The 24,788-nt window shown below is 43.8% G+C and overlaps 1 non-coding gene across 1 annotated transcript; it reads left to right on the top strand.

Moving 5' to 3' along the window:
• The first annotated feature begins 23,889 nt into the window (after positions 1-23,889).
• On the top strand, positions 23,890-24,100 carry LOC125355850. Its single transcript, XR_007211772.1, has one exon. It is a non-coding gene; the product is annotated as a small nucleolar RNA U3 (small nucleolar RNA).
• Positions 24,101-24,788: the final 688 nt, after the last annotated feature.

Here is a 24,788-nt window from a genome sequence, read left to right as displayed (position 1 = left end):
CATTTTCGTTAAGAGATCACGTCCAAGCAATGGATAGGGGCAGTCAGGGATGACTAAAAATGAGTGGGTTACCTGGCCCGTTCCCAAGTCCACTGTTCTTCGAGTAGTCCATTTATAGGGTTTAGTGCCCGTTGCACCTTGGACCCATGTTGTTTTAGTGGACATCGGCCCTCTCAGGGCTAGTAATACGGAATTTTCTGCTCCCGTATCTACCATGAACATGACTGGATTCCCCTCCACTTTTAATGTTATCCTGGGCTCAGGGAGGGGATCTGAGCCCTGACTCCCTCAGTCACTGTCCTCAGCCATCTCTAAGGTTGACAACACTCTTGATCCTACTTTATGTTTTTCCTCCTTTTTCTGGGCTAGCTCTGGGAAGTTTTTGATCCAATGCCCCTCCTTCTTGCAATAAGCACATTGATTCTTCCCCATCCTTGGTTGCGGTTTGGGCTTTTGCTCCTTACTTGGAGAGGAGGACTGTCTAAAGTTTCCTGCCTGCATAGAGGTCAGGATTTCCCTGAGTTCCTTCTGTTGTTGTTCCAAAATCCTAGCCAGACTCCTTTCCTGTCTTCGTTCTCCTGTTTCTCTCTTATTATAAACCTTTTCCGCCACTGCTACTAGATCCCTAATAGATTTTTCCCCAAGCCTGTCTAGAGCCTGCAATTTCCGCTTTATGTCCGGTGCGGCTTGATTTACGTAGGCAAACATAATCATCTGAGCAGATTCCTGGGTCTCAAGATCATATGGGGTGTACTGACTAAAGGCTTCCATGAGCCGCTCAAGGTATGCTGCCGGACTTTCACTTTCTCCCTGTCTGATATCATAAACTTTGGCCATATTGGTAGGTCGGCGAGCCGCCGCCTTGAGACCTGCCAGCAGAGCCTGGCGATAGACAAGGAGTCGCTCCCTACCTTCAGCCGTATTGTAGTCCCATGCTGGTTGGGTCTGGGGAAAATAGGTAGCAATCAAGGCAGGATCCATGATGGGTGCTCCGTTGGGGCCAGGGATAAGTCTCCGGGCCGCTTCTTGGATACGACCTCTCTCCTCATTGGTGAAAAGTACCTGTAAAAGCTGGCTACAATCATCCCAAGTGGGCTGGTGAGTGAAAAGTATAGTTTCAAACAAGCGAATTAAGTCCCGAGGTTTCTCAGAAAAGGGGGCATTTTGGGTACGCCAGTTGTAAAGATCACTAGTAGCAAGTGGCCAGTATTGGAATTGTTGTCAACCGTCCGCATCCACAGGACTTATAGGGCGTAGGGGAAGGGCAGCAGATTTATGAAGAGATGTAATTCTTTGGCGCCGGCGAGTTGATTGAGCGGGGCCCTCCCGGGCAGAGGGCACAGCTGAAACATCTTCCTCAGAGTCCTCCTCTTGGAGAGTTAACTGGGGTGGGGCGTATGGAGGGGGAAGCATTTCCTCCTCTGTGCTTCCTCCCTGGAGGACAGGTGGATATAATTTCTTTTCTCCCCTCTTAGGTTCTCTCTTGTCACCCCGTGTTTTTTGAGTGAATATTGGGGTAGGGGAAGGAGTGGAGGAGGGAGTTGGTAAGAAAGGCCGAACCCAAGCTGGAGTGTCCCTGTCAACTAGTTCCCTCCAGGTGTCTATATAAGGAATCTGGTCTATATAGCCTGAACGAGGGGCTTCGATTAGGCTTTGTAAGGTACTGATCTTAATGATGTCAAAGCTTCCCTCAGGTGGCCAATTAGCTCTCTCAAGGGTGGGCCATTCTGACTTGCACAGGGTAATCCACTTTTCCTCCTTAAGGGCCACACCTCGGTTCTGAGCTATCTCCTTGATCTCCTTCCAGTGAGCTAGAGTCAAATCTAGGGGGCTAGATGGAGGACCCCAAGATAGAACGTTACCCATAGCTCTGATCAGATGTTTAGTCCAAAAGGCTACAAAAGAAAAGAAACCAAAACAATTAATACAGAAGGAAAAAAACATAGGCAAGATCAAGAACAAGAAAAACTGAAGATTTCCCAAGTTGGCCCACACATCCTCCTGCAAGGATGCAGAAAGAGTGAATTCAAGTTGAAAGCGGGGCTCCAGAGATCCCCCTTTAAGGGTGAGGAGTCTGGGACATCCCCCAGTCTCCCCAGGATTGTCAAGTAAGTACATCTGCTTCGACAACCCCTTCAAGAAATAAGCAAAAGCAAGACAAACAAACAGGCACATTACAGGACAAGACAAATGAACAGGGCTGTTTTCTTACCTTCGGAGTCTGGGGTCTCGGGGTCTCTGGGGCTATCCCGGACAAGCCCCCAAATGTTGTGCCAAGTCGCAAGACCACCCCCAAGAAGACCACCGAGATTCAGACACTCCGAAATGCAAAAGCAAGGCAAGGCTTTATTTAACAAGCTGCCAACTCGGGCCTCGTCCTACCCACCGACACAGCGGAGGTTAGGAGGGAGCCCCGAGCTGTGATTACACAGGGCTTATAAAGGCAAAGAACAAGGTTACAACAATCAGCTGTGCAAGCAAGATTAGAACACAGGTACAAATCTGATTGGCTCAAGGTTCGATTCTAAAATGGGGTTCACGTGGTGGGGCCTGACTTCAAAGTCTGGCACCTCACTATGATCTGTGGGATTTTTGTGCAAAGCCACTGGGGAGAAAGGACAGGAGACATTGAAAATGAGAAGGAAAGCTTTCCTCCTAAGGAGTACCTGGGAGTCTCTCCTGCAAACTGACACTCCCCTTCCTGCTGATGGCTTCTTTCCAGACTCAGTCCCTTTGTTCTAGGAGTTACACACTTGGAGGAATGTTTACTCTTTCTTCTTTGCTGATGCTTCCCCTAAAACAGCATACATGCTTCAGCTCAGTAAAAAGTAATCTCTCCCTGTTTCACCTCCCAGGGTTATACAATACCAAGGACCTACCTTTAGAGGTCATGTGATTTCACCCAGAATTTCCCAGACAGATTTGGGCCCATCTCCTACAGCAAGAGTAGTCATAAAAGGAATTCTATGGGCTCTCTAGCGTTGTGTCAGCATAAAACAAGTTCCCTGGTGGATGGATTGCCACCCTCTGCCTGGAGTTTCCAAAACCAGCACAAATTTTCCATCTTTTTTTCTGCCCTCAGATCAAGCTGGCTTCTCATGCTAATCTGGGCAACTTCCTGGGACCCCAGAGGGAATGGTAGCAGTTTGCACACTGGCTGAGATGTCCTGTGCTAGTTAGACTAGAATCTCCTGAAAACCAATGGCTTCCTCTGAATTCTTTTATTTTTCCCTTCCAGATCCCTTTTATTTCCTCCCCAACACTGGTAAACCTGCTTGAAACTTCTTGATTGGTGCTGAATAGCTCATTCAGCCAATTCTTGGTGAATCTTTAACTTTCAAGGAGCTTGTGGCCAAAACACATGCCCAGAGTTGCTGCAGGGTAATGACACAACAGATTCAAACCCAGACCCCATGAGTCCTCTCATGTGAGCCCATGCCTTCCAAATCAACACCCTGGCTAAGGGATAACAAGGAACAGCCAATCCAAGGCCCAAGGAGAAAAAAGAAAGCAAGAAGGGAGGGGTCTAGAAAGACAGTCAAGCTGTGTATGGTGGTACAAACTAATAATCTTAGCTACTTGAGAGATAGAGATTGGGAGACTGTGTTTCAAGGCCAATCAGGCATAAAAGTTGACAAGTACTCTACATCAACCAATGGCTAGATGTGGTGCCACATGCCAATTGGCCCACCTACAAGGGAAGCACAATGTCTGGGTTACCATAGTGTATGCCTGTTATTCCCCAGCAACATTAAGAAGTACAAGAAGGAAGGTCAAGGTTTAGAATAGCATAGGCAAAAATGAATATCGGGGGTGGCATTGACTCAAGTGGTTGAGTACCTGTCTAGGAAGAGCAAGGTCCTGAGTTCAAACCCCAGATGAAGAAAGAAAAGGAAGGAGGAAGGAGGGAAGTAGGAAGGGAGGGAGGGGGGAGGGAGGGAAGGAGGGAGGGAGGGAGGGAGGGAAGGAGGTAGAAGGGGAAGGAGGGATGGAAGAGAGAGGAAAGAAGAATGGGAGGGAGCACAGGATAAAAAAGGGAAGAGAGGCGGGAGGACAGAAATCATAGCCCAGCTGTCAGAGCAAGAGGGATGGATGCAGGAGAGTCAGAGGCAAGAGGGGCAGCCGGAGGAGGGTAGAAAGCTCGGGTAGGCTGGGTGACCCTTGCTTTCCTATAGTTCCATAGCTAAGGGTCTTAGTGCTGATTTCCACCTACCCCCAGTGAGCCAAGGTAGAGCAACCATGGAATAAAACTCATGAGAGGCAGCCATGGACCAGGCCAGACTTTACCTTCCACTGGCCAGCACACCATCTCCAGTGCCCCACCTAACGGCAAGGGAGACCTGAAAGTTGAGTCCAGCTGTGCACCTGGAGATAGTCAGGTCAGAGGTCACAGTTAGCCATCTTTGTCACAAATACTTCTCACCTTTTCTCTCCTCCCTTTATCTACAAAGTCCTCTGCTTCCTTCCTGACCCTCCTCTGATCCATGGCACCTTCAGGAGCCAGTGACTTGAGACTGCCTTGAGGAAATCTTTCTTGACCTCCTGAATGCCCCCAGAGATCTTTGACAACATGAAGTGGATATGTAGTAGGCTCAGAAGGAAGGTATGGGGCTGGGGGAACTCATGCTGACCTAGTATCCACTAAATCAACAGTTATGTGGTGACACACTCAGGCGCCGCTTCTATGAGCCACTTCACAACCCGCTTGCATCAGGACCAAAGGCAGCCAAATCTTTCTAACAGAGAGAGAAAGGTTAAGTCATCCACTGCCTAAACTGGCTCATGGCAGAGTCACTGCCAAGCTTCAGAAGAAGAAAATGGAGGCCTCTTTGCAAGTGGAAAATGTTGGCTAGAGTCTCAGCTTTGCAACTCTGGGAGAATAAATGATAGAGCTCACAAATGTAAAAATGAATATACCCGTGTAACCCACTTCTCTACTGGTGGGGATGGAGAAGGGACCTGGGGGTTCAGGTGTATGCAGATTTAGAATTCCTAGGGTCCCCCTGCCACCTCTCCTACTTTTGTTTAAGGATCAGTATGGCCAAATTAGAGAGAGAGAGAGAGAGAGAGAGAGAGAGAACAGATATGGGTTTTGTAACCTTGATATGGTTGACTGTTCTGGTGGTAACATCAGTGGAGTAAAGATTGTGACTTCATTCACATAGCGTCAGTTCCACTGCCTCTGATGGGCTTGTTTTTAGTCTTTCAGAGGTCCTGGGCCCTGCCTGAGGGCACAAGGACAGGCCCTGTCAGGGATATGATGGCCTCAGGACAGCAATCCCCCAAAGCCTCTGTTCTTGTTAGGTCCTCTCCCAAGAAAGAAGCACTGAGATCTCTCTTCTGTAGACTTGAAAGTATTTGCTTGCCCACTCATGCCTGCAGTCCCAGCTATTTGAGAGGAGGAGATAGAGAGGATTGAAGTTTGAGGCCAACTCAGGTAAAAAGAAAACATAGATGGTATTAGGCACTAATTGAGGAGCCACCATGCAGAAGCTGGGTAAATCCCTGTAATTTCTCCAGAGAACACATCACATATTCTCATCAGTTTAGGTGTAGGGGATGGCTATGCCTTTAAGACCTGGGACCGCTGGCTGCTAGCCAACTCCCACCTCCTTCCGGGTCCGAAACCGGAAGAGATGCCAAACCAGCCCCACCTCTCTCGTCTAAGAGCACATGTGCCACCATGGCGCCAGCTGATCCAGGAGGCTGAGCCAAGAGGCCGGGCCTCTGCGGGAAGTTCTGTGCCATCACCGTGATGGACAGTTCATTAGCCAATTGTTAATACCCAGTTAGTCCCGCCTCTTCCTGCCGCCATTACTGTTATGTAAACCTCTCCCTTGAATAAAACCCTTTGGAAGCCGGTAGACCATCAGACTGCTCCCCCGAATTCTCTGTGTCCAGTGTCTGCTCTTAAACGTAAGGGGGGCTGGGGACGCAGGGGGTTTCGGCAGCCCTATCTCTTCTCAGCTTAGCCTGACCGGGACACGCTCTGCCCTCCTGCTGGCGGGAGCAGCGCTCAGAGCTGAGTGTCCCTCACAATTAAAGGCTTGGCGTTTCCCCAGGGGAGATGTGCAGATTTAACCCGACATTTAGGAATCGTACTAAACAAGCCAAGCCACACTTGGAACAAGTGCAATGCTCTTTTCTCTGTCTTTGTCCTACACATTGCCTGGATCCACCCTTGCTTCTTTTCCTCACCTAATTCTGGACTCTTTTAAAAATGTCACCTTCACAGATGTTTCTGTGATCCTTCCACATAAAACAGTCCCTATCTCACTTGCTCAGCGTTATCCCATTATCCTGGCCTTTCCTCACAGTACTTAAGGATAAGCAAGATTAGAATTCCTATTTATGAATGGGTTAACATGCCTGAAGAGAGTAGAGCAAGCTGGGAGGAGAAGAAGAGGGGAAAGTGCTATTCACATTCTGAAGGGACATTTTGTTAGGGACTTGAGGCCAGTAACATGGCAACACATGCCATCTTGCTTAGTCCCATCCTGTAAAGGAGGAAAGAGCCTGTTATTATAGGCACAGGCCCTAAACTGCTTATCTTTATGGAGCCCAAACCCCAAGGACTTTGTGTTTACTTTTTTATGATTCATCTATATTGGCCCTATGGGCTATTGATGTTTACTTTCATTATATCTTCCTATCACCTACTGTTTCCTCAATTTAGCTTTTCAAAATCTCCAAAGTGTATTGATTCCATTCGCCCAACACATGACTTTCCTTTGAATTGCTTTGTCAGTTTTGGTGAGGGAAAGGAGTCTGACTTTTTCTAAGAATGTCTAAATGAAAACATCATTTCATAACCGGAGCAGCATCTCCACAGTTTACATGACTCAAAAATGTCCTAATCTGAAATCCTCAGGATCCTGAAGAAGACAACTTCAAGAAGAAACACTTCCCTAAGGAAACAACTTTCCTGTATGCTGAGTCCCTCTTTGCCTGCTTTCCCAGCAAGGCCCAGGCCATTGGATGGTTTGTGGTTTTTACCTGGATTTACACAATAAGGATGTGGCTACCGTCGTAAGCTTGTGTAAAGCAGGGGTTTCTTACAAAGTCTGGGCTTTGAGCAGGGTTCCAGTGGCAAGCCCAGCTCAGCAGCTGGTAGCCTGAGGGGTGCCTGTTCCTCCTTCTGGGCACCCTGGAAGCAGTGTGTGGTTAGAAGTAGGCCCCTAGGCCATTCTAGGTGGGTGAGCATCTCTCACATATGGTGTAATTGTTCAGGGCAAGGGAGAGGCAAGTCCAAATAAAGCCAGATCTCAGAGCTTCTTATAAGTGCCAGGACTCTTCCTCTGCATGCTAATCCAATTTACTCCATAGCAAGTCAACTGCTCTACCCCTTCATTCAAAACCTCAAGGTCTCAAATTCCCCAAATCGGCAACCTTTTGCAGATGCATGATGCCACATGTAGAAGGTTCTCAATCTGAGGTTGTGATGGACCAGTCCAAACATAGAGGTATTAAAACCACTGTATGAGATTGTCTATGCTCTATGTGTAAGTGCCTGTGAAATACAAGTTCATTTTGTGTTTGGACTTGGGTCTATCCTCAGGATATCTCATTGTGTGGATGGAAATATTCTTATAATTATGACAGGTTGAGAACCAGAAACCATTATGGTCCCAAGCATTTCCAACAAGGGAAAGTGGATCCACATAGCTCATACTCGCTCAGTGCTGACGAAACCCACAAACCTCTTTCCAGAAGTTTTGAGGCTCTTAAAGACTAGTAGTACTGAGATAATAGTTCAGCCCTAACCAGACAGTATATATAACTATATGTGTGTGTATATACATGTACAGACACATATATACATATATATATACACACACACACAACTCCAAGGATAATTGAAATGAGAAACCTCTTCTAAGAGGTATTTTGGGACCGTTTTCCCTGAAATGAAAGGCAATCTGCTTATGCTGTTCAATCCCAAATTTTAAGCCCCCAATATCCTAGGCATAAACTTCATCTCCCAGAATTATCCCTTCATGCCAACACCCTATTATCAAAACTCAGAAGAAATGGAAACAGCTAGCTCCTGGTCACATGTCACCTGGGCTGAAAGGGCCATGGACTTTCTGGAGAAATAAGCCAGCATTCAAATAGCACATTCTGGTGTGTGACATGATTTAATCTTCAACCCTGAGCAGGGTGCTTTGTTAGTGGAGAAACCAAGACTACAGGGGCAGAAAATTTGTCCATGGTTATTTATCAAGAGGAAGAAGCAGAACTTGAATTCAATCTCCTGATTTCACATTACAGCATGCCAAGACCAACCAAAGCAAGCTTAGGCAAATGTAGCTCTCTTTAGGGTGAGGCCCTGAACTGCCACACTAGATAGGTGGTACCATATTGTACAGTTCATAAACATCCTCGAGCTCTTGTCCAGGGAGACATAAGGCTAACAGGAGAATTACAAGGACCAGCCAAACACCTGGGTGCACTGAAGGCAGGGCAGATTTTGGAATAACCTGGCTACTTGTTTTCATAGTAATACTCTTCAGCCAGCAAGGCAGATGAGATCTGGTGATCACTGCACTCTTGTTTCATAAAGCAGCAGGTCCACAGGACATTCTAATGAATCTTCCATCAGAATGTTCCACATAAACAGTGAGTTTCTCAGGGCTAACTATTTTATTCTCCTGAAATGCTCCATCTCCTGATGGCTGCACATAGGGCGGTACTATATGCACCTACTAATCTCTCAAGCCTAAATGAGAGCACAGTGTTCAAAACTGCTGCTTTAGGTCAAATATGGTAGTGCAAAACTCTAATCTCAGCACTTGGGAGGCATAAGGATCATTCAGGCCAACCTGAGCTATACCAAGATCTTATTTCATAAAAACCTTAAAGCAATAATAGTAATAACAATAAAACAAAAATTAAAAAACACCAAACCTCAAGTTGCTGGGGGTTTGGTTTCACTTGAGCCACTATTTTACTTCCAGCTTCCTGGAGATGAATGTCATAGACTTTTCCTGCCTGGGCTGGCTTTGAATTGTGATCCTCAGATCTTCTGAGTAGCTAGGATTACAGGCATGAACCACCGGTGCTAGCCATGATATCATTCTAACTGTGCCCATTTGTCCTTTCCCTCTCCTCTCCTCTCCTCTCCTCTTCTCTCCTCCCCTCCCCACCCCTCCCCTCCCTCCTCTCCTCTCTCACCTCTCCTCCTATTTATCTTTTTTATTATCTTTAAGAGGTCTCTCAGTTCAACATGTCAGTACATAATTATAATGCATCTTGATTATCACTGTCACCTTTCCAAGTTGTTCTTTCATCTTCCTACATAATAAAGCCTAGGAGTTTTGTTGGAGTATGTAAAGCCTGCCGCGAATCAGTTCTACCTTCCCACACTTCTCTCTCTCCTCATTCCACCTTATCTTCATGCCCGTGTCCATCCTGCACCCACCCACCATCATTACCACCATCACCACCAACAATCGCCCTGAACTCCAAAGGTTCCAGACAAGCTGCTTTTCCATAGGTTCTCTTTGTTCTTTTTGGCTCACACTGTGAGCTGCCTTTGGAGTGCTCTACCACTATGTCTCCAAGTTCTCTAATCATGACTCTACCTCTTCCTGAAAGTCAAGTTCAAGCTCCTTCTCTTTCCCTCAACTGTTACCCCTTCCCAGCCCCTCCGCCAACCTCTCATATCACTCTACCTCTCCAAGGGCCTCACCTTCTTGTGTGTGCACTGTTCCTTGAAGACTGGGCCTGTGTCCATTCTGCTCTGTGTCCCTCCAACCCATCTGTGGCCTTGAATGGACTGGAAGCTCACTAAATGTTAGCTGAAGTACCATGAGACAAGTCTGCCATTTGCAAAGAGAAACCAGAGTCAGGAAGCTGGGAGGAAAGGAAAATTGCTCTACATTTTCCCCTTCCTGACCATTTCAACAGACTTGAAATTGTTTCTTCTCTGCTCTTCCATTCATGCTTCAATACTGGCATCCACTGGCTAAAGCCAGATGGCAATGGAAATTCTGGTGAGTAGCTATGTCTACCGGTCTCCTGGCAAAGTAGCAGGAATTGCATAAGGCAGGGAGAAAACATCAGGACTTACTCCCAAGATCCCAAACTATGCTCCCACCCTTATCCAATGTCCTACAGTTTCCCCTCTCTGGAGCAGTCAGTATGTTCTGCAGACAAAGTCCTGGTGGAAAACTTTGGGTAAATTCTTCAATACTTATGAAAGAAATTGCTAGTTCTTTGGGCCAATTGCCATTCTTAACTCCTTAGTATGATCGAGACTAAGTTTCAATGGGATAAATGGCCATAACTGCAAAGATAGCATTTGCCTCCTAGGCCTAGCTGTGTGATAATGTGTTGGCCAATGAGTTATGACTGAAAGCAGTGTGGGTAACTTCAAGGGAGTGTTCTTAAAAGAAGAAGGGGTACCTCTCTTGGCCCCTCCCTGTTTCCTGCTGGATGAAATGTGGAAGGAGAGGCTGGCTGGAACAGAAGCAGCCATCTCTGGCCGTGAAGTGGTTAAAGCTGAGAGCAGCAGGATATATACTTCTTTATTAGGGCTGTCCTTTACCTAAGAGTAAGCAAAACATTTGGGGGCCTGCTGGAGCTCTTAGCCAACAACAGAGAGACATCATGATAGTAAACAGAAAATAAAAGAACCTTGAGAGACTCCAAACACTTGTGCATTTTTCTTACCTTATGCATCTGCTTGTGTAACATACTGGCATATGTTAATACTCCCCTAAACACAGCTGCACTGCCAGGAGCCAGGTCTAGTGCCCCCCTCCCCTGCTTGCCTACCCCACCACCCCAGGATCCACGCTGAGTTGATGTGACAAGAGTGTGCTCAAGTCAGATCTTCAGGGAGGGGAGAGGACCCTTTACCAATTTGTATTTTCTTGTCTTTCTTCTTTCTTTTTTGTTCTATGCTTGAACATCCAGGGTGCTCTTCTTTAGCTTTTTCACTCTAGGCTGGCACTCTACTACTTGATCCACACCTATACTTCTTTTTTTTGTTTTTTATACATAGCTTTTGAGCTATTGTGGTCCACTGAGAGGTCTATTTTTGACCTTTATATGTTGAGTAGTTGTTTGGTTTTAGTTACATAATGTAAGGTCGCTGACCCAAACCTGTAATACCATTTGACAAGAAGTTTTTTGTTTCGCAGACCTGGTCTCTACTACACCTCTACTTCTTAAAGAAAAAATATTTATTTATTTAGCTAGCCCTGGGGCTTGAACTCTGGGCCTAGGTGCTGTTCTTGCATTTTTGTGCTCAAGGCTAGTGTTCTACCACTTGAGCCACAGCTCAACTTCCAGTTTATGGTTGATTAGAGATTGGAGTCTCATGGACTTTTCTGCCTTTGCTGGCTTGGAACTTTGATCTTGAATAGCTAAGATTACAGGCATGGTGACTGGCACCTAGCCTAATTTTTAAAATTTTATTATCTTTAGTTATTGTACAAAGTATCTGCCATTTAACAAAGCTGCCTATTAATACAATGCATTTTTTAATTTCTTTATTGTCAAAGTGATGTACAGTGGGATTACAGTTTCATATGTAAGTCAGTGCATACATTTCTTATCCAACTTGTTACCTCCTCCCTCATTTCCCCCCTCCCCAATTTCCCCCTCCCCCTATGAGTTGTACAGTTGGTTTACAGCATCTGGTTTTGTAAGTATTGCTGTTGCACTGATTTGTCTTTTATCCTTTGTCTCTCCATTTTGATATTCCCCTTCCCTTCCCTAGTTCCAATGCATATATATACAATATCCAGGGAATACAATGCATCTTATAGTACACTGCATCTGGCTTTTTGCTGATTATTTGCAGTTAAGAGTCTCCTGGATTTTTCTTCCCAGGCTAGCTTTAAACCACCATTTTCAGATTTTAGCCTCCTAATACCAATTTTTATTTTGATCTAAGTTTTGTTTTTTTCTCCAAATGAGAAGGGAAGGTCTAGTGAGGAGCCTCCATGGCTGCTGGTATCTGGACCCAGGCTATGGGGACAATCCTAAAGCTCTGACATCATAACTCTGGGAGTAGTAGAGGTTATGACATGAAACCCAGGTAGCCCCAAGTACTCACTAGAACCCTTCACAGAGAGCTTGCCCCCTGGGAGGACTGCCTAGGGCATTCCCAGGGAGGTCAGAGGGGTGCAACTCTCTCATCTCCCCACCACAACCCCTGGCCCCCTTCCCCTATTTACCCACTCTGTGTGAAGCCAGGAAGCTTCAGCATGTTCCCCAAACACTATACAAACACTAAGATTATGCAGAAAAAAATGAAGAGAGACTTGGAAATAAGCAGCCTTGTTCTTCCTCAACTTACTCGACCTGGAATAGAAGTAAAAATGGTTGCTTAGTGACAGTATTAATTGATGGGAAAGAATAATAGGCTCAAGGCTCTTTGTTCTGATCAAGGAAGAAATACCATCAGGCTGATCAGAACTCTTGTTTCTGAGGAGGATTATCTGGCTGCTTTTCCCAGAAGGGTGTTTTATTCTGGGGTAAACTGGGGACATTCCTCTGCTGGGAACTCTCTCTGGGTTGAAAGAAGAGCTGTGAGATGTGAAGTTGGGGCTAAGGTTATTTGAGAGCTGCAATTTGGGGCTCCTGCTCACTCTTTTCAGATTATTTCAGAGCAAAGACAGCTCCAAAAAGAGCTGCACAAACAGGCTTCTGTTGTGTGCTTGGCAAGAAAAGCAAGTGACCCCTTTTTGCTCCCAAGCTTTTCTGAGCTGCCACTCCCATGCCGCTGCCATGACAGGAATTAGGCTGGTGAGCTTCTCAGAGCTGGGAAGGGGTAAGGGAGACAGACTGAGTCACAGCCCTTCAAATTATGAGGGCCCCTTTAGTGCCCTGGAAGTTAGGAATTTCTAGACTCTTCCCATTCAGCTGGCTTCCCAAAGCTCTTTGGTCTATTTTCCTCTGTAGACGAGGCACAACATCTATTCTTTCCACCTACAAGCTAGATTCCAACTGCCTTTGTAGGTGGAAAGGGCTGAGAAGTGAAGCCCTAACTTTTTTTTTTTTCCATGAAAAGACTAAATAAATGAGTTTGTGATGCTTTAAGAAAATATGACTTCCTCTGTAGGCAGCCTTAAATACTTTTCAAGGTGGAAAGAATTAAATTTGCCTGTTTGTTTTAAATTCATCTCAAAGTACAAGTTTTCAATGAGAGCAGAACTGTTGTTAAGATTAACTGATAAAGGATCAGCAAATTTCTTTAGTTTCTTCAATGAATTCCCATTCCCTGAATTTTTTTTCAATCCTGGGGCTTGGACTCAGGGCCTGAGAGCTGTTCCTGAGCTTCTCTTGCTCAAGGCTAGCACTCTACCACTTGAGCCACAGTGCCTTTTCTGTGTAGTTATTAGAGTTGAGTCTCATGGGTTTTCTTCTCCCAGCAAGCTCCAAACTTGATTCTCAAATCTCAGACTTCTGAGTAGCTATGATTACAGGTGTGATCCTTTGGTGAATTTCTAAAGGAGAAAAACAAACTAGCCAATCAACTTATAAGCACTTGAGTGCAAAATAAAATACTGTGTTGAATACAGGGTGATGTCCTCCAGCACTAGGCAGTGTTGCCCTTCAGCAAGCATGAGCCTGGGTCCTCTGTCTTCTTCATACTGGGACAGAATTTACCCTGATTGACACCAGGCCTTGTAAGTCAGCGCCAGAGGCACTGGAATTGCCCTGAAGCCCAGGGTTGCTGTCTCAGTCTTTAAAATTGGTTTGTTTATTGTTTTATTTATCGTACCTGTCTTGGGGCTTGAACTTAGGTCCTGAGCCCAGTCCCTGAGCTTTTTCTGGTGCTCTATCACTTGAGCCACGCCTCACTTCCAGCGTCTTGGTAGTTAATTGGAGATAAAAGTCTCACAGACTTTTGTTCCCAGGCTGGCTTTGAACCATGACCTTCCAATCTTGGCCTTCTTAGTACCTGGGGCCTGGCTTAACGTTTTATTATTTTTATTTTGTTTTGTTTTTGGCAGTCCTGGGCTTGGACACAGGGCCTGAGCACTCTCTGGCTTCTTTTTGCTCAAGGCTAGCACTCTGCCACTTGAGCCACAGCGCCGCTTCTGGCCGTTTTCTATATATATGGTGCTGGGGAATCAAACCCAGGGCTTCATGTATACGAAGCAAGCACTTTTGCCAGTAGGCCATATTCCCAGCACCACGTTTTATTATTTTTAAACGCCCATTAGCCAGATCAAAAATCAAAGAACCATCTGTGGTGTTTTTCTGTGGTGTTTTCCATCCCCTACCATTCAGAAACCCAAAATGTATTGTTGAGAGCTCTGAGATCCCTCCTCCGGACCCCAAAAGTTCCAAGGGAGTAAGGGTGTACAGGTTGCAGGGCCTGGCGCTTACCCAGTTAGTAGACCCTCCGCAACAGATGAATGGACCGGAAGTAGAAACGAACCGGAATGAACCGGAAGTAGACTGTAGCCCTGAAGAAAAACCCTCCTCCACCTACTACAGACCAGGAGAGGAAATGAGCGTGAGCTGTGAATATTCCAGTCAGGTGATTTTAGAGACCTAAATCCCGGAGTGCAGGTACTGTTAGCCATGAGTGAGCCACCACTCTTTAGTAGAAGGAAGGTTGTTTGCCTTCTTCTGGGTGCAACAAATAAGTATTTGGTAACATTTAATTTAAAAAGAATGGAGATTTGAGCCGGGCGCTGGTGGTGCACGCCTGTAATCCTAGCTACTGAGGAGGCCGAGATCTGAAGATCACAGTTCAAAGCCAACTCAGGCAGGAAACTCGGTGAGATTCTGATCTCCAGTAAGCTGCTCAGAAAAAGATGGAAGTGGAGGTGTGCCTCAAGTGGTAGAGGAGCACTAGCCTTGAACACAAAGAGGCTCAGGGACCGTGCCCAGGCCCTGGGGGTGGGGAAGGGGAGAGGAGAGAGGGAGAGAGAGAGAGAGGGGGAGGGAGGGGAGGAGAGGGGAGAGGAGATCTGTGTTAAGCTATGCACAGAAACCCAATGGGATGTGGGAACAGAATATTCAGAAAGCCTCAGGTATTTTTCCTTCTTCCCTTCTACTATTTGGCAATGTTCCTTCTTCTGCTTGGTCTTAATGCTGCCTCCTGTTGATATTTTTAGTTGAATTCCTGCATGAGTTCATCATTTTGACCTAGGTCATGTCATAAATTGCTAGAGAGCCTATATGTCATTCCAGGTCAACAACACATCCCCAGTTATTGCCTGTGGCTAGAAAGAGCCTTGAAGAGGGGAGGAGGAATGAGAGACCCTGTGCACCAGACATATCTGGTATGGCTCAGGTCTCGCTCTTGAAAACCTGAAAATATGATGATTAGGTGACTCCTTGGTTGAATAGGCAGGCATCCAAGACCATTGCTTCATTTTACATGAAGTCTGCTTCGTGTTCAAAAGAAAAGACAAAGATGAGCTGTAAATTGTTTTCAGTTGTCAGTGTTTCACGTTGTTATGAAAGATCAGATCTTAGTGTTAGTTGAAAGATCACATTGGAATGAATGAAATTAACAGAGGGATTCAGGTTTTGTCCCCGATTTTCTGGCTCTGCAGGGGTGGGGAATGTCTGGCCTGTGGGTCATATAAGACCTGTGAAATCATTTAATACATAATGGGACAGACATGTATGCTTCTCGTTGGTTTTGGTCAGCTGCTTGTAGCCTGTCAGCTATATTGATAATGTTATTTGGCTCTCAAATGATGTTATACATATCCAAATGGCAGGGAATGGTTCGTCACCTGTGCTATAGAAAAGAACTTTCTATTTCTTCTTTGAATGTATGAAAATTCAGACCAATAAGCAAGACTTCTTAGTGAGAATTCAGGGGAATGGACTGTGGTCTTCACAAAGCCAAGAGTCTGGCTGGAGGAGAGCTTCTTCTGGCCTCCGCAGTGGGCCAGGTGAAGGCTCCATTGTGGCTGCCTCCACGTCCTCCCTCCCCACTCACACATGCTCTGTCCCCCACCAACTTCCAAAGGGAAGAAAAGTTGACTACGGCTGTTTTTTTTTACTTTAAGGTCATAAAGTCACATTTGAGGACATCAAGTCTTAGCCTCCTTATAAAGTTATATACTCATAAACTTCAGCTTGACTCAAGAGAAGGATCTTTGTGCTTCATAAAAGGAGGGTAAGGAGAAATAGATGGGAAGGAAGAAGAGGAGGGAGTAGGAGGAGAGAGAAAAACAACTGCGAGCACAATCAGTGGAGTGACATCACTTTTGAGGACTGTGTGTTCCTGCAACTCCAATGACTATCTAATGGGTTGTACAGTGTGGTGTCAGAACCAAGCCTCCTTGGGAGGAAGCTGGTTAGCCCAACGTTTCATGGCCTTGAAATGTCAACTCTTTTCAAACTGAAGGGCCCTTTGTGCTTTAGTGTTTTCATATTTTACATAATGTATTCAATACAGCATATACATTTATATACTTAATACAATATATATTTTGCATAATTTTACATAATCAACTTTTAAACCCAATTTAAAATAACATTCAAAACACTCATGACTATATTGACCCAAATGACATAACAGTGATTTAGCCAGGATAAGAGTTACTAACCAAACTGGGAACATATGGCTTAGTGGTAGAGTACTTGCCTAGCATGCATGAAGCCCTGGGTTTGATTACTTAGTACCACATAAACAGAAAAGGCTAGAAATGGTGCTGTGGCTCAAGTAGTAGAGTGCTAGCTGTGAGCACAAAAAGGCTCAGGGACAGTGTCCAGCCCCTGAGTTCAAGGCCCATGACCATCAAAAAAAAAAAAAAAAGAGTTACTAACTTTGTTTGCAAACATGAAGACTTAAGGCCAAGAAAAAAATAAAGGACTTGTCTCATCTTGAGTAAACAGCAGAAATTTGAATGGATTTGAATCCTTATTTAACATCCTGTACTGTACTGTTATTTTCTTCTTTTTTAATTTCTTTACATAAAGTGCAAAAATGGTGCTAGGAATATGGCCTAGTGGTAGAGTGCTTTCCTCACATATGAAGCCCTGGGTTCGATTCCTCAGCACCACATACATAGAAAAAGTCAGAGGTGGCGCTGTGGCTCAAGTGATAAAGTGCTAGCCTTGAGCAAAGAGAAGTCAGGAACAATGCTCAGGCCCTGAGTTCAAACCCCAGGACTGGCAGAAGAAAAAAAAAAAGTAAAAATAAAATGAAAACATGGAGAAAAGAGATTCTTATTCTGGATAAGAGTCTAGTCTCTAAATGTGAAAGAAACAGTTCTATAAAGAATTTACACCAAAGCGGGGCACTGGTGGCTCATGCCTATAGTCCTAGCTACTCAGGAGGCTGAGATCTGAGGATCACAGTTCAAAGCCAGCCTGGGCAGGAAAGTCCATAAGACTCTTATCTCCAGTTAACCACCAGAAAACCAGAAGTGGCACTGTTGCCCATCTGGTAGAACACTAGTCTTGAGCTAAAGAGCTCAGGAACAGTGCCCAGGCCCAGAGTTCAAGCCCCAGGACTGACAAAACACACACACACACACACCACCACTACCACCACCACCAGAATCATCTTTTTAGGGATTAATGATTAAACTTACTTTTATCGTTTTGCAAGTCCTGGGGCTTGAACTCAGGACCTGAGCATTGTCCCTGGCTTCTTTTTGCTCAAGGCTAGCATTCTGACACTTTTGAGCCACAGGACCATTTCTGGTTTTTTCTGTTTATGTGGTGCTGAGGAATCGAACCCAGGAGTTCATGCAAGCTAGGTAAACACTCAACCGCTAAGCTACATTCCCAGTCCCTAAACTTCCTTCTTGATTGTATTGATTGTAGCTTTTCATTTGAAGGAATTTTGAAATGATGTTGTTTAAAACTTTATTAAGTTTACTTGGCTATATATGAGCATCTCAAATTGTGTTCTAGTAACTTTGAATATTACTAAATAAAAATACATGGATTCAAGGTAATTTTTTGTCAAGAAGAACATAGTTAACTACATTTTAACATTTTTGAAGACTGAAACATTTAAAAATTGTCTTAAGGCCAATCACCAGTGGTTTATGCCTGTAATCCTAACTACTCAGGATGCTGAGATCTGAGGATTAAGGTATGAAGCCAGCCTAGGCAGGAAGGTCTGTGAGATTCCAATTATCTTCAATTAACCACAAATAGCTGAAAGTGAAGTTGTGGCTCAAGTGGTAGAGCTCCAACTTTGAATGGAAAAGCTAAGTGACAGTCCATAGGCCTTGAGTTCAAGCCCTAATACTGATGCACGCACACACACACACTCACACACACACACACACACAACTGTTTTAAGGTATTTCCTCTGATAAGATCAAGATATGTCCAGATTGTTAGTAGCATAAAAACACCTCCTAAAACGTGTTTGTTCTTTCACTGAGCAAATGTCAAAGTGATTAGCTTGTTTTTCTTCCTTATTAATAATCTCTAGGAGAATCCTATTACCAATCAATTAGTCTAAAATTAAGAATAAGCAGAACACCTAAAAAAATTGAGGGCTTACAAGGTCTTCTTTAGCCTGTGTTCTGTCATCATTACATCTGAGTTTCTCCAACTGCCCTCTAACATTAGGCAAGTGGAAGAAATCTCACAGCACTAAGTACACAAAACCCATGTCAACAGTACAATCTTGCTCTAAAAGAATATGTACTCCCCGAAGTCTTTGTGAACAAAAGGAATAGTTTCATTGCTGTTAATATGGCTCCAGGAGGAGCACCTTGAAAAGTCGGTTGTAATCATGTGCTGTCAGCAGGGTCTAACATCTACGATAGGTAAATCTGTATATCATTACATCTCAAAAATTATAAATAAGTACATCAAATCATAAATGACCAATGATTTTTGAGATGTAATTACTTACAGATTTACCATCATGGAAAATTTGGGTAAGTCTAAGGGTTTTCTCTTAACATCAGAAAGGCTAGACCATAAGTGAACAATGTCAGACTAGAGTTAGAACTAAAATTTTGGCCAAGGATTGAGATATGTGTGTGTGTGTGTGTGTGTGTGTGTGTGTGTGTGCGCGCGCACGCGCGCACGTGCACGGCTAATGGCTGGAAACCAGGGACTCACACTTGCACTCATATCTACATGTCTGGAATTTTGCTGGTTAATTGGATATGAGTCACATGGATTTATCTGCCCAGTCCGGCTCCAAATCTCAATCCTCACATCACAGTCTCCCTGTGCAACCAGCACTCAGAACAAAAACAGCAGGATACCACCACATCCCCATAAAGCCTCTTGTACTTCCTCCACCCCACATAGTAATCCCTATTCTGACTCATTTTCCCCTTCTGGAATTTGAAGTACCAGGAATAACAATGTACACTGTTTTGTGCCTGGCTTCTTTCACTCAACGTTATGTTTATGAGAGTAACCCATATTGTTGCATTAGCAGAAGTCCATTCATTCTAGTTGCTGTAATACATTCATTCCACTGTGGTGACTATGCCCCCAGATTATCCATTCTGTTATCAATGGATATTTGTTTATATGTTGTGGACCAAATATATGTTGTTTGGTTATGGAAGTTTTAGAAGACAATTGCCTATTTGAGAGAAACATTCAAGAGATTTCTATGCTAAGGCAGAGAAAGAAAAGAAAGGAACCATCTCATTTGCTCAGATCTTTACAGTTCTGCTTTCCTCCACCCCTCCCCTAGCCTCAGGGAAAATTTGTGAGTTAGCTTGTGAGAGGAAACTGTTACAGGAACATCTAGAGTTCTGGAGAATGAGGAAGAACCTATGTCTACATAAATATCTCCACAAAGTAGACACAGAAAATCACCTGTGTATATGAACTCTAGGGAAAGTTTCTGGTCACTCAGAAATGCTTCTTAACTATCTCACAGTAGCTGGGATATCTCATTTCGCCTGGGGTCATTGTGACTTCAGTCTTTGGCATCTAAACAAACACAATACCCAGGTCCTTCACACTCCTAAAGTTCTGAAGAAAAAAATTCAGACTGTAGCTGTTTATTTTACCCAATGAAGTATATTCATGTCCTGGCAGATTTATCTATCTTAGATAGAACTACAGTTAAAACTTTCTGTACCATAGATTATATTTTCCTTCTTTTTCCAAAAATGCAATTGTTATCCTGCTTCGCATCTCTGTTGAGATTCTAAAATACTGCTCACTGGTTCCAATAACTTGAGGCAAAACTAATTTACTTAAAATAATTTTAAGTATTTCAGAGGAGAAGCTCTTCACTAAGAAATGAAGTTAAACTATCTTGGGTTTCTAAAGAAAACAGAAGTATTCATTTGAGGGAGAGAGGCTGGGAAAATAGAAGGAATAGTGTTTGGATTTACTATTTTGGAAAGGCTTCTAAGATATTTATTTAGTGAAGGACTTCTCTCTCCCCTCTAGGCCCATTCTTTCTATGTATCCAAACATGAAATATGAAGGATTGATTCCTACCCCATTTTCCCAGGTGCATACAGGTACCAGGCAAGCCACCAAAGGTAAGTGCAGACTGCCTTGACTCCAGCAGGGCAATCTATCTAAGCCTGGCTGTAAACATTCCACCATGGGCGCAACTGTTTAAAAGCCCCCCACCTCCCTTGACCTGATGGCTTTTTCATTAACCTCTGCCTCCTTGCTCAAAACTCATAAAACACAGCTCCTGTCCCAGCTTGCACACACAGTCTCCAAGCCCTTGGGAAGGCTGTGTCCCTCATTGCTCTATCTCAATAAACAGTCCTTGCCTGTGGAAGATAGAATCCAGCCTGTTTCCTCCATTTTCCTGACATTTGATATTGAGGACGTGTGTGTGTGTGTGTGTGTGTGTGTGTGTGTGTGTGTGTATCTTCAAAGCCTTGACTAGAAATAAAATATATTCACACATATATATGTACAGATTTTGTAAGAATTATTTACAAAAGATGAGATGGTAGTGAATTTTTTGTTGAAGAATTAAGGCTTTTAATGATAAATGTTGTTCCATCTCTTTGACTGTTTGTGTGCTCTTTTCATTTGTTTATTTTCAAGCTTCATAAGCACTCTAATCACATGAGAGAATAGGTTCTGGGACTTTCCTGGTAGGGCATTTGGAAAAGAATTAAGGGTACCTCAGGCTATACAAGTATTCACCCTGTTTCTCAGAAATATCCACATCTCCTGATAAAGTTAATGTTGAGGCTTAAAGAACAGTAAGAATAATCACAGCTGTCCTCTATGGTTCCTGGGGGAAAGAAACTCTCCTTCCTGCTCTGAGCTATCTATTCTTCAATGCTGTATTTTTCGGGCTTTTAACTTTTGTGCTAGTCTCTGTGTTCTTTATTGCTTTTCAAAAATTACACAATAACAACATGAAGTAACTAATAATTTCATCCCCACTTTCCAGGTTTGGAAACTAGACTGTGAGAACTCAGTACCTTGCTAAATGATAAAGTTGTGAGTGGCAGAACTAGAACTTGAATCCAGCTCTGGCCTGAAGCTCAAGCCTTAACTACTGTGATTTACCATCCTCCTTGTACATGCAAGCTGTTCATACAGGCTGATAGCAAGACCAAGTTAACTTGAACACAGAGACTACAAAAGGACTTGAAGAAAAAAAAACCTTAAATCACTGTTTTCAAAGGTATGGATATCTCTTGTTGCATTCTTGCTGCATTTGTTGAAAACATAATGAAATGTACCTCTCCAACAATTTAGGGAATAATGTTGGTTTTTGTTTTGGCTCTTTTTGCACATGTGACATGGAGAAAATTCTATTAGGAGGTTAAGGAGTATTGTGTACATAATCTGTGCTTCTTGGTGCCAGAAATACATAGGTTCCCAAAATGTGATTATTGCATCAAAAAAAGAAACATGATTATATCACCCATTACTGTGAACAAATGGTAATTGTGCCCCATGAATCTACATTTTCAATTAAGCCCTGGTTAATTTCCTTGAAGTTAATAATTTACAGTGAACTTTATTTTTTCCCCTCTGTTAAATTCTTTCCTGTCATTTGTGAAGTATTCCTAAATAATATTACACTAGGACAATATAAGAACATAACACTTGGTTCCATTAAAGGTTCACTTCCAGAAAACTGATAGACTCCAGCACATTAACAGTGGGAGACTTCAATACCCCATTCTCACTGCTAGGTCATCCAAAAAGATCATTTTCAAATGTTCTGGGTTCTCTGTAGAGCTATTTTTCCCACTAAACATGCCACAAGTAAATACTCTTTTTTCCCATCTTCTTAAAAGTCCAGCTTAAACATAGAACTCTCTCTCTCTCTGTGTCTGTCTGCCTGCCTTACATTGTGTGGCTTGATTGATTGATTGACACTCTACTACTTCAGTAAGCCTACCCAATAGAACATACTATAGTACATCTTTTGGGGTTTCTAGACAATAATATGAATCCAATGAAGTAAGAAGCATTCGTAATGATAAGTACATAGGATGAAAGATGGTGTGTTTGTTTTTTGGAAACTTTTTACTTATCTGATTTCAAAGGCAACTGCATAAAAACAATTATAAATCTGTGGCACCAGTATACAACAGAAATTTCAATGAGAATTGAAATTTGTATGATAATAATAACAACACAAAAGTGAGAGCAGAAAAAATAGAACTCTGTAGAAATGAACTTGTTCTTGTTATTGCTGTTCATTTGTCTACTGGAGTTTGAACTCCAGGCTTCTCACTTGCTAGCTAGACATTTTACTGCTGATTCATACCTTTTTTTTTTGGCCAGTCCTGGGCCTTGGACTCAGGGCCTGAGCACTGTCCCTGGCTTCTTCCCGCTCAAGGCTAGCACTCTGCCACTTGAGCCACAGCGCCGCTTCTGGCCGTTTTCTGTATATGTGGTGCTGGGGAATCGAACCTAGGGCCTCGTGTATCCGAGGCAGGCACTCTTGCCGCTAGGCTATATCCCCAGCCCCTGATTCATACCTTTAATTCTACTTTTTACTGGTTATTTTTGAAACAGGACCCATGTATTTTAGGCTCTCATTGCTGGGATGACAGCATCCATCCATTGAGATGGATTATCACAGACTTCTCAATCAAGATGGGCCAGAAATTGCTATCCCCCAACCTTAGCCTCTAACATAATTTAGGATGACAGAAAAGTACCAGTATGCCTAGCTATTTAAAACTTTTCTGCTTAGGCTGGCCTTGAACCAAAATGCTCTCAATATCTGACTCCCAAATAGCTAGGATTATAGGCATGAACCAGCAGTGCCTGGCTAAGAGTCAAGGTGGTGGTGATGGTGGTGGTGGTGGTGGTGGTGGTGGTGGTGGTGGGGTGTGTGTGTGTGTGTGTGTGTGTTAGTGCTATTGAGATTAACTTGTTATAAATTCAAACTAGATTTGTATTAATTGCATTGTTGGCTATAATGCTGAGGAACCATCAAGAAAATAATGTAAAAGAACCCATAGTACCAAATGGTTTAGTAAAACCAGCAAAGGTTCACTGGTATATATACTGTTATATACAGTATACATTTCAAAAAATCTCTGGAGAAAAGGAAGTCATTGGGGATGCAGTTTTAAACTAGTCAATATACAGTAACTGGAAAAGCAATTAAGGTGCTCTCATTCATTTTAGACTAATGGTGGTCCTAGAATGTGTCCAGCAATGTTTTATGCTGCCAAATAAAGGCTTACTTGCTTCTGTCTCAGTGAAGAGCTTCCCTATGGATCTGAAATTTCTACCAAGAGCCCTATTTCTGTTATTTCAATTTCCAGATGACTCACAGTCTCTCTTATTAACTACCTTCAGAGCCGATCTAACCTAGTCACGCAGCAAACATATCCTTTGAGTTGCTCTCCATTGGACATAAAGTGGTAAGCAAGGCAGATTAATGTGTGTATGTAAGGAAATGACAAGGAGTCCATATGCCAGGAAGAAAGACAAAACTAGAGTATGAGAAGGGATACTTTAGATAAAGTAGTCAGGGTAGGACGATATAACAAAGTGATGTGGAAGAGTATAAGTTCAGAGATCACTTCTGTAGATCACTACTAAAGAAATCTCAAGGATGTCCAGTACCAGAAGCCATGAAGAGGAGAGGCAGAATTCTCTCTTGAGTATGAAGCCAGCCCTTGGTGTTGCTTTCCTGAAACTGCCATTAGCCATTGATGGTCATTCTTCTGTCCTTTTTGGAGAGTAAGAGGGAGAGGACACAGTCTGAGGCTTCTTATCTTTTTATGCTATTGGTAAGAAAGGACTTATGCTATAGTTCTATGTTGTCTTATCAAGGAGATGGTACTATGTCCTCCTGTTGATGTAGGTAACCAGTTCTGGATAGTTAGGACTTAAGCCTTACTTCCTGGCCAGGATTTTTTTTTTTTTTTTCAGGTGGGACCTCTCCTGAGCTATCATTGGTTGGGGGCTAGGGATTTATACTGAGACTATTGGCATAACTCACTGAAGCTGTTAACTTTTTGTTGTTTTTTTTTTTTTGCCAGCCCTGGGCCTTAGACTCAGGGCCTGAGCACTGTCCCTGGCTTCTCTTTGCTCAAGGCTAGCACTCTGCCACTTGTGCCACAGCGCCACTTCTGGCCGTTTTCTATATATGTGGTGCTGGGGAATCGAACCCAGAGCTTCATGTATACAAGTCAAGCACTCTTGCCACTAGGCCATGTTCCCAGCCCGTTAATAACTTTTTTTTTTTTTTTTGGCCAGTCCTGGGCCTTGGACTCAGGGCCTGAGCACTGTCCCTGTCCCTGGCTTCTTCCCGCTCAAGGCTAGCACTCTGCCACTTGAGCCACAGCGCCGCTTCTGGCCGTTTTCTGTATATGTGGTGCTGGGGAATCGAACCTAGGGCCTCGTGTATCCGAGGCAGGCACTCTTGCCGCTAGGCTATATCCCCAGCCCCTGAT

The sequence above is a fragment of the Perognathus longimembris genome, chromosome 7 (assembly GCF_023159225.1).
Source record: "Perognathus longimembris pacificus isolate PPM17 chromosome 7, ASM2315922v1, whole genome shotgun sequence".
Taxonomy (NCBI): domain Eukaryota; kingdom Metazoa; phylum Chordata; class Mammalia; order Rodentia; family Heteromyidae; genus Perognathus; species Perognathus longimembris.
The sequence above is the reverse complement of the archived record's forward strand: the minus strand, read 5'-3'. Positions and strand labels throughout refer to the sequence as shown.